This window comes from Chrysemys picta, chromosome 10 (assembly GCF_011386835.1).
Source record: "Chrysemys picta bellii isolate R12L10 chromosome 10, ASM1138683v2, whole genome shotgun sequence".
NCBI classification, from domain to species: Eukaryota; Metazoa; Chordata; order Testudines; family Emydidae; genus Chrysemys; species Chrysemys picta.
The window spans coordinates 42,757,661-42,767,815 of NC_088800.1; the positions used below are offsets into that span (position 1 = coordinate 42,757,661).

General features: G+C 57.0%; 1 long non-coding RNA gene across 1 annotated transcript; it reads left to right on the forward strand.

Moving 5' to 3' along the window:
• Positions 1 to 209: 209 nt before the first annotated feature.
• LOC135973984 (uncharacterized) lies at positions 210 to 9,204 on the forward strand. The gene is made up of 3 exons (XR_010591106.1): positions 210 to 483; positions 4,267 to 4,377; positions 5,755 to 9,204. It is a non-coding gene; the product is annotated as an uncharacterized LOC135973984 (long non-coding RNA).
• Positions 9,205 to 10,155: the final 951 nt, after the last annotated feature.

Genomic DNA, 10,155 nt, shown 5'->3' on the forward strand with positions numbered 1-10,155 from the left:
GGAACCCCAAGATCCTGATTCTCGTCCTTGTCACTGCCAATACCACTTGGCACAAGCGTTACACCCCCATTGCGTTCTGCACAACCCCCGTTCCTGCCATATCCTCTGGCTTGATCCTCTCCATTTAGTGCGTCCTTCGTCTGGAAGGCCGATGATACAGTAATGCCGCAGAGTCCCACTGAGAAATTAAATCCCTGGCTCACATCTGCCCGGCTTCAGAAACGTTGGCGTTCTCGGCGAGGAGGGAGGGAGCCCAAGAAATCTGGTATCTGCGGTAAATAAAGGATGGGCAGACGTTCCGGAGGGGGCTCCCTCCTTGCCCACAGGCCAGGCTTGAGGCCAGCGGTTGAGAAAGCAAGATAAGCTGGGTGTGGAGTGGCGCTTTCCCCATAAAGGCATGGAGCCCCGGCTCTGGTTTCTGATGTGGAAGTGGGGGACGCTTCAGGTTGCTAACTCGCCCGCTCAGCTGCAGCGTCGGGATGGGTGAGTTTTATTGAAATGCCCAGTATTTCACACAGCCTGGAGATGTAGGGCCAGAGCCTGGTGGTGGGCACCAAAGCCCCAGGCGGTGTAGGCACGTGGGGGGAGGTGCAGTGGCAGGGCATGCTATGTGGCCCCTGTGGGACACCATGTGCCCTGAGTGCCCGGGCACAGGAAGGAACGTGCCCAGACAGACGCAGTAACTACCGCATAGAGAGGGGCAGCCTGCACTCCTCTCAGTGCCGCCCCTCAGCCCGGGCAGGTGCACAAGGGGGAGGGAGCCCTGGTGCATCCTCTGCTTTCCCAACCCTGCCTGGCCGAGGCACAAGGGATGGGGGCGCAGTGAGGTACATGCTGCTTTTCCTTTGAAACGGAGCAGCATTTCCCCCAGCAAGTGGATGCTGCAGCATGAGCCTGGCTAGCTAGGAGTCTGGCAGTGCCTCCTGGTGAGTAAAGAGTGCCCCCGGGGCCATGGGGTACCAGGAGCCTGGCGGGGATCCCCTGCCCAGCGCTCTGCTGGACCCTAGGCAGGAATCCTCCCGCCCTGCCCCAGGTACCTTTGGGCATTGGGGCCAAAGTACTTTAGAACACAAAGGAACTAGCATAAACCATGTTTTTAAAATGGGGAAACTGAGGTATGGTGCAGTGTAATGAGTTTTCCAAGGTCACAGGTCGAACTCAGGCCCTCTGTGTCTTAGACTATTACAGTGTGTGAACGGCTGCTAGCTGGCAGCGTCCCCGCTCCTCTGGGGCGTCAGGAGAAGGGGAGGCGTGTTTTCAAGGATGAGTGACTCCAGATTGGTATTTCACTTCAGTTCCAAACATTGTAGTTCTGGCTTGTCAGACTCACTGAAATCCTTCTCCTTTAAAGCTTTAACCCTTTGCCTGCCATGGGGTTACGCCTCTCTCCTCTCTCTCACAAGGATACCTGAGATTGCTGGCAGCGTGTCACAGTTACTTGGGCTGTGACATTGTCTGAAGAATTTGGGGTCCAGGCAGCTCCAAAAAGAAGGTGTTTCCAATGAAATCTGTCTGTGGATCATGTCTGGGCAAAGTGTTTCCATTGCAACAGTGTGTTTCGGTGTGTCGTTTACACGGTGTTCTCTCTCTCTCTCTCTAATTCATTTGCACGTTTGTATCACGGTCACTTTTGGGGTTAGTTGTGGACTTTCTAACTTTGCAACACCACATGAATACAATGATGGCTGACAGAAAGCACGGTGCCGGACTCCAGTGCGGCTTTAGCCTGTTCTGGTTTGACACACACACACACACACACACACCCTGCCCGCCCCACCCTGCCCCACCCCACAAAAAGCTGCCATTTTGCAACTGTCACGGGCCGGCAACAGCTATAATCAAACTTGGGACCTCTGGAGCTTCACACGTGAGCCTCTGCTGTAGGGTTCTCAACCTATTTACCATTGGGGGCTGCATATGCCGTGCTCTGCGTTATGTGGGCTGTAGCTACACAAGATGTAATACCAGGGCCGGGATAGATATACCTGGGGGGGGGGGGGCCGAATGAGCCGGTTTCTGTCCAAGAGTCTGGATTGCTCTGGGCTGCTGATCCCGGCAAGGTCATTGTGAATCCCTGTGCTGAGTGCTGAAGGTGGCCTGGGGAAAGCATGTGTGGGGACGGGGAGGGGTGTCTATGTTAATCCCGGCTGAAACAAATGGCCATGCCCTTGCTAGGGCAGCGCTTACAGTGCACCCCTCAGGGACCCGGCTCCATTTTGAACTCTTTTTGGCCAGGACTGTGGCCCCTGGCGACTCTGCCCACTTTAAGCCTGGCCTGAGCTGGGCCCACAGAACAGCTGCAGTGTCAGCAGCGTGTCCCCCTCTGGGCTGCTGGGCTGCAGTGCAGGGGGCAGCATGCCTGGCGTGGGGCACACAGTCGGGTTACCATATTTCAACAATCAAAAAAGAGGACGGGAGGAGCCCCGCCCTAGCCCCGCCCCTGTCCTAGCCCCGCCCCTGTCCTAGCCCTGCCCCTGTCCTAGCCCCGCCCCCATCCTGTCCTAGCCCCGCCCCTGCCCCTTCCACTCCCTCCCACTTCCTGCCCCCTCAGAACCCCCAACCCTCCCCCCCACTCCTTGTCCCCTGACTGCCCCCCAGGACTCCACACCCTCCCTAAGCCTCCCTGCCTCTTGTCCCCTGACTGCCTCCTCCTGAGACCTTCCCCACATCCTAACTGGCCCCCTAGTACCCTACCCCCCTACCTGTCCCCTGACTGCCCCAACCCTTATCCACACCCCCACCCCCTGACAGCCCCCCCCCAGAACTCCTGACCCATCTAAACCCCTCTGCTCCCTGTCCCCTGACTGCCCCCTCCTGGGACCCCTGCTCCTAACTGCCCTCCAGAACCCCACCCCCTACCTAAGCCTCCCTGTTCCTTATCCCCTAACTGCCCCTTCCTAAGACCCCTCTCCCTAACTGCCCCCCAGGACCCTACCCCCTACCTGTACCCTGACTGCCCAAAACCTTATCCACCCTCCCCCAGAAAGTCCGCCCCGAACTCCCCCCCCCGCTCCTTGTCCCCTGACTGCCCCCTCCTGGGACCCCTGCTCCTAACTGCCCCCCAGAACCCCACCCCCTACCTAAGCCTCCCTGTTCCTTGTCCCCTAACTGCCCCCTCCTGAGACACCCCCCCCCACCTGTACCCTGACTACCCAAAACCTTACACCCCCAACCCCCAGACAGCCCCCCCGAACTCCCTGACCCATTCAACCCTCCCCCCTGCTCCCTGTCTCTTGATTACCCCCCCCCCGAACCTCCCTGCCGCTTCTCTGGCCCCCGGCCCCCTAGCACGCTCGACAGCGGGGGAGGGCAGCAGGCTCGGAGCTCCAGACGAACAGCCGTCGATCTGTGAGTGCAGGGAGGGAAAGGAGGGGAGTGGTGTCAAGTTTCAGGAGGGAGGAGGGGGAAGTGCAAGCAGGGCTCTGGCTCTGGCTTTTGGAGCATCGGCTGCTTTGTAAGCGCGCGCACGCTCTGCATGGGAGGGGGGAGGAGGGGAAGTCCGGACATTGACAAATTCCCCCCGGACGCTATTTTTAACCTGAAAAAGCCGGACATGTCCGGGGGAATCCGGACGAATGGTAACCCTAGACAGCAGCTCTGTGCCCTGGGCCCCTCTCACCTGGCACTCATCTGAGGGGGGCAGAGCCCTGCCGGAGGCTGCCCAGCTGCTGTCTCTGTGTGGGTGAGCGGGCACTGCCCTCTGGCTGGTGGTAGTGACTGTGGACGGGGGGATCTGGGACAGAGGGGGTTGCTCCGAACAGCACTCCCCTTGCAGCGGTGCAGCGCGGGGAGAGAGGAGGCAGCTCCTTCCCCACCCCAGGGAGCGCTCCAGCCGGCCCTGACCCGCCCGGGACCCGGGAGCCAGGCAATCGGAGCCGCAATCTTTGAATGGTTTTTACCATGCAGCTGGCTCCCAGCTGTGTGCTAATCGGGCCGGCTGCAGAGACGGAGACAGTGGCCGGGCCGGGGGAGAGGTGAATGGTGGGCTTCACCCCGTCTCCAGAGACTTGGGACCCCCCCCCCCCCATGCTGAGCCCCTTTGAACATCCAGCCATGTCCTGCGGTGCCTACCTGGGAGCTGAGCTCTTCTGAAAATCTGGCCCAGTAGTTGAGCCCTCTGAAAACTCTGGCCTTAGCGTCTAAGGGTAACATTTTCAAGAATGGCTAAGTCACTTAAGTGCCTAAATCCCAGTGACTTCTAGTGGGATTTAGGCACTTGTGAAACTCTCTCCTGGTCTCATGTCCAGCGGTTTCTGTCCCCTGCAGGGTTCCAGTCCAGCTCTCTCCTGCTTCTGTCTGCGCTGTCCATGATGGCGCTCCTTTGCGTAGCCCCCGTGCAGGGCAACGGGGCCCTGGCCCACAAGAAGGTCGAGCGGGGTGAGTAGAGAACCCGTCAGAGAGCTTCTATCATCTGCCATATCCGAGATCAGGGCATCGTGGGCCTGATTCTGCTCCTCTCCCCCATGCCGGGGTCACCCCTAGATCCACTTATCCACTGAATGCACCTTCCTCCCCCCCCCCCCCCCCCGCCAGCCCAAAGAAACGCTGAGTTCTCCAAAGGGATCGCAAGGCCGGCCTGCGCTAGTGAGCCCACTACTCCCATTCGCAGGCCTCCAGCGCCTGGGAATGGGCCAGCCGGGGTGGGGGAGGTGCTGCTCGACTGCCTGTTTGCTTTACACAGCTTCGTTATCCCTTTCTCCGGTAACGGCTGCCAAGCTGCCGGCAGTGACTGAAGAGTGCTGGTGCCAACCACAGGGCAGCGTGTGAGAACCAGGCACCCCCCCCCAAATTGGCTGGGAGTTCTACCCTTCCATCTCACCAACTCCTATACTAGGGCTAGCCCCGGCTAACAGCTGGGGATCTCTCGCTCATGCCTAGAAGCCTTGCCCCCAGAGTCCAGGCAGCAGGGAGAGCCAGTTCCTCCTTGTCAGCGGTTTTCATTCCCTTCTCCCCACACCTCCAGTGGCTCTGGGAGCTGCTCAGGGACTTGCCCAGGCAGGCCAGGGACCGAGCCAGCTCCAGAGGTGGCCCTGAGCCCCTGCCCCCGCAGTGCTCAGCAGCTCCTCCCCCTCGGCTCAGCTATGGGAGAGGGGCACACAGGGGGATTGTCTGGGGGGTAGGGGAGCTGGGGGGCTCAGGCTCGAGGGAGGACCCTGGGGAGGGGAGGGGCAGTATAACCACAGTGCTCTCATTCTACCAGGATAGTTCGGGACAATTTCCGCCCCAAAGACAAGCCCCTCGATAGGATGTCTGGAATTTTCAAAGGCACCACAGGGAGTTGGGTTCCTAAGTTCCACTGAATTCCAATCACAGTCGGGTGTCAAACTCCCTTAGGCTCTTTGAAAACTCCCATTTAAATTGTCACTGATGGGTTTCATAATTGACATTCGCTGAGATGGATCTGGCAGCGTCTCCCCCACCCTCGCCAAACGATTTCTTCAGCAGTACGGACTCAGGAAGGATACAGAGCCTTGGTTTACACTTGATTCATCACTTCAAGGTTTCTTCAAAACCAGCAGAGCAAGAAACTATTCTTATTTTATTTTATTGGTAAAATGAAAGTGTAAGATCTGGAGCCGGATTCTGTGGCCAGGAATGGCCGGGGCGGATTCTGTGGCTGTAGTATTGTGAAATACACAGGACCTGCCTCTAAAACCCAGCCTCCAGTTACCCCAGGCTGATTTGATCGAGCTAGCTAGCGCTCACTCCCCCACCCCCGCCTGCCCCCTTAACCTGATGTTCGTGGCATTTCAGGGTTCCCCAAAGACTGCAGCAACATTCCCAGGGACAGTCCCAGCGGGGTCCATGTCATCCAGCCGGCAGGCTCTCCCCCTCGAGTGGTGTGGTGTGATATGGACACCGAAGGCAAAGGCTGGACCGTTGTCCAGAGAAATTCTTACAACACAGAGATCACCTGGAGTCCTGGAGCACCTACAAGTACGGCTTTGGGAACGTGCAGCAGGATTACTGGCTGGGCAATGAGTACCTGTCCCTGCTCACGCGGCAGAACACCTACAAGGTCCGCTTTGTGGTGGAGGACAAATCCAACAACACCCGCTACGCAGAGTACGACATCTTCAGTGTCAAGGATGAGCCGAGCGGGTACCCGCTGAGGCTGGGCAGGTACTCTGGGGACGGCGAGGACTATCTCACCACCTACCACTCCGGCCTGGGGGGCATACACGACAACATGAAGTTCAGCACGACTGACAAGGATCAGGACCAGGCCAGTGGGAATTGCGCAAGTAGCTATGGAGGCTGGTGGTACGACAAGTGTCAGAATGTCCTGCTCAATGGGAAAGGCTACATCTACTGGGCAGGGTTCTGTAAGAGTGGGGAGTGCAAGTCTTCCCTCATCCTGGTTAAGCCAACAGACGTGTGCTGGGTCCGGCAGGAGGAGCCCATCCTCCTTGGGAGCCGGCGCCGCTGAGAAGGGGAGACAATATTAGATCAGACACGGCGCGCCATCCCCCACCTAATCAGTGCAGACCCTGCAATGCCTCCACTCTGCTCACCCCCTTCCCTGTTGGCTTCTGCACGGTAAATCCCCTGGAATAAATGCTGAGAGCCGACCCCGCCGGTGTGTTCGAATGACACGAAGAGTGTGATTGGTGTGTATAACTGGACCCCTGCTTCCACTCTGCCTCGCTGGAAGCCATGTCACTCACTACGACTTTTTAGACCCACATTAACCTCTGCTTCTCCCAGCCCTGCCACTGCCCCTTGGCATTAGTGATCAATGAATCATGACACTGGATTTCTAGCAACTATCATTGAGCATTTAAATGGGGGATGACTCAAAGCCAGGACTTTACATCTGAGTCCCAAGGGGCTAGTCAAAGTTTGGGGCCCTGGGGATGTTCCAGTGGGGAGCAGAAATTGGCAGTGGAGTCTGGTAATTTTTTGATGTCTTGTTTATTGACAAGGAACATACAGAGTCCTGCTTCTCCAAACACAGCAGGAACCAACAGCAGGAATTAGCCTCCCTGCTCTCAGCTCCAAGCCTCTTTAGCCAGCTCCTGGCCCAAAAGCTCTCTATGCTCCTCCCAAGATCACACCATGCTCACAGGCTCTGCTCGGCTTTCCTGCTCTGCCTCCGTATCCTGGCTGCACTGCCCGGCTTGTCTCTGTCACACACGCACCAGCTCAGAACGATACTCGGTGGCATCCTCTGCCCACCTGGGGCTAGTTTCTGGGCACACGCCATCATGGCTTGTTCTACACGAGGCCCCCTTACCTGTTGCTTCCAGCTGTCTTAAATGAAGAGTGCATCCTCACAGCTGTGTCAATGAGATTTTAACTCCACCCATAACATGGTATAATCCAGCTCCTAGCAGTGTATTTATCTGTCAGGCTGACGTCCTCTGAGCATCTCTGAGCATTTCCTGCCTGTTTGGCTTCAGTCTTCACTTCAATCAAAGTTCATTGTGACCAGTTGCTGAACACCATTAATGCTAACAGCCAGGGGCAGGAGCACCCCCTCCCCCCCCCCCCGAACAGGGAAAGAACAGGCTAAAGAACAAGTCAGCTGGGCCTGATGAAGTTCACCCTCAGGCAGGGCTCCCAAATCGTGGGCTGTAGCCCAAAGATGGGCCATGACGTAGTCCTGGCTGGTCCACTGGCAGGGGTGAAGATGGGGGGGAATGTGAAGGGGCATTGCCCCCCCCCCCAAACTGCATCTTTCCAGTCCCCTTCTGACCATGGCCCTTCAGTGCATCCCCAGGACACAAGGCCCTGTCTAATTGGCCTTCCTGACAGAGCCTGCGTGGAGAGCGTGCGTAGGGGGGAGTTTGGGGGGCAGGTTTGGAAAGAGGGATGTTTTCAGGGGGAGGGAAGCTGGGAGCCGCTGAGGTGCAGCTGGAAGGTTTCCTCCTCCCTCCTCAGCATCTGGGGTGCAGACAGGGGGGAGGGGGTTGCTATTTTGCAGTTGGGAGTATCAGGGACCCCGGCCCCCCATGCACTAAGCTGTCCCTTCCATCTCGGTTGCTGGTGGTGAGATGGGGGTGTGCTGTTTTGCAGTGGGGGAGCGGGGGATCCCCCTGCCCAGGGCACTGACCTCTCCCCTTCCCGCCTCCCATCTCCGCTGTCCGTGCTGGGAGCCACCCCCACCCCCCACTCTGCCCATTGCAGGCTGCACTTGGTGCCCTCCCCAGGCAGCCATCCCTCGCCAGGCTGGAGCATGACGCTGCAAGCGGGGACATCCTCAGCCTGTCCCGGGCAACCAGCTCGCTTAGCCGTTTTGCTGACTGGGGGCTCCCTGCCAAACCCAGGGTTCCCCTGCACCATTCCCCCAAACTTGGGGTCCCACCCACACCCCAACTCCCCCCTGAACATGGCTACCCCTCCCCTTCCAAAACAACCTGAACTCTTCATACGCCACAGCCCACCCCCGCCCCTCCCCATAAGCCACCTGGCAGCAGTGCCCTCCATCGGACCAAACTGCTCTCCGTGTCGCCCTCCCACCCCCACCCCCCAGGGCCAGGCTGGCGCTCTCTGGGGCTGGACCCCGTCTGTGACTGGGGTTTCAGCACTCCTGCTTCACAGATGTATACAGAGCACTGTATAACCAGAGTTGTCATAACTATAAAGGGAAGGGTAACAGCTCTCCTGTGTACAGTACTATAAAATCCCTCCTGGCCATAGACTCCAAAATCCTTTTACCTGTAAAGGAGGTAAAGCTCGGATAACCTGGCTGACACCTGACCCAAAGGACCAATAAGGGGACAAGATACTTTCAAATCTTGGTGGGGGCAAGGCTTTTGTTTGTGCTCTTTGTTTGGGAAGTCATTCACTCTTGGGACTGAGAGGGACCAGACATCAATCCAGGTTCTCCACATCTTTCTGAACAAGTCTCTCATATTTCAAACTTGTAAGTAAACAGCCAGGCAAGGCGTGTTAGTTTTTACTTTGTTTTCTCAACATGTAAATGTACCTTTTACTAGAGTGTTTAACTCTGTTTGCTGTACTTTGAATCCGATTTCTAACGCAGCATTTTGCTCTGGCCTATTGCTCTTTAAGTTTGATTACCCTGTAAAGTTATTTTCCATTCTGATTTTACAGAGATGTTTTTTACCTTTTTTCTTTAATTAAAAGCCTTCTTTTTAGGAACCTGATTGATTTCTCCTTGTTTTAAGATCCAAGAGGTTTGGAACTTGATCCACCAGGAGTTGGTGGGAGGAAGGAGGGGGATGGTTAATTTCTCCTTGTTTTTAGATCCAAGGGGGTTGGATCTGTATTCACCAGGGAATTGGTGAAAGGTTTCTCAAGGCTTCCCAGGGAAGGGAATCCACTTGGAAATGGTGGCAGTGGACCAGATCTAAGCTGGTAGTTAAGCTTAGCAGTTTTCATGCAGGCCCCCACATTTGTACCCTAAAGTTCAGAGTGGGGAAGCAGCCTTGACAAGAGTCTAGTGACTCTGGCCAGCACACCTTCGAGCAGGCAACCCGAGGGGGCTGCAGCTAGTCAGCTTGACTAAGCAGTTCCGAGGTCTGTCATTAAGGTCTATAGTCACCCAGCAGGAGGAGGTAGCTGCATTTCAGGTTTTTGCTCTAGCAGACAAAGGTGTAAGGAGAGCTGGCAAAGCTGATGTTAGAAACATTGACATTGGAAATCCATGTAAGTGTAGAAGAGTGACGGAACCAATCGTGCGGGGACGTGGGAATTCACTCTCACCTGGCCTCTGGGGATGGAGGCAGCACGTGGCTGGCACTTCTCGCTCCTGCCGTACGAGGGGCAGGTGCTGCTACCAACTGCTCCCCCTAACCTCCGCCCTGCTGCGCTCTGGGCATGCTGCCCTGCTGTGGAGCTCTCAGGTGTCTTGAACTGGAATTTGTTTGGAGAGAAACTGCTAAGAAGCCTTATCAGCCCCGAGCAGAGAGTACCTGGGAGCCTGCCTGGGTCGGGCGAGTCTGGTACAGCCTCCCCCAGATAAGGCTCTTCCCTGGACCTGCCACCCATTGGAATCTGGAACGATTCCCTCCGAGGTAACACCTGGGGCAGCCAGGGCAGGGCAGGGCACGGCCTGCTCCCCTGGAGCGTTAGGGCTTTCAGGAATCAGAGGTGCCAGCAGAGCAGGTTGTACGTTAAAGCAGCGAAGGCAGTTGGGGGGCAGAGGAATTGGGTGCTTTGCCATTGCACTTGATCAGCTCAATTTGA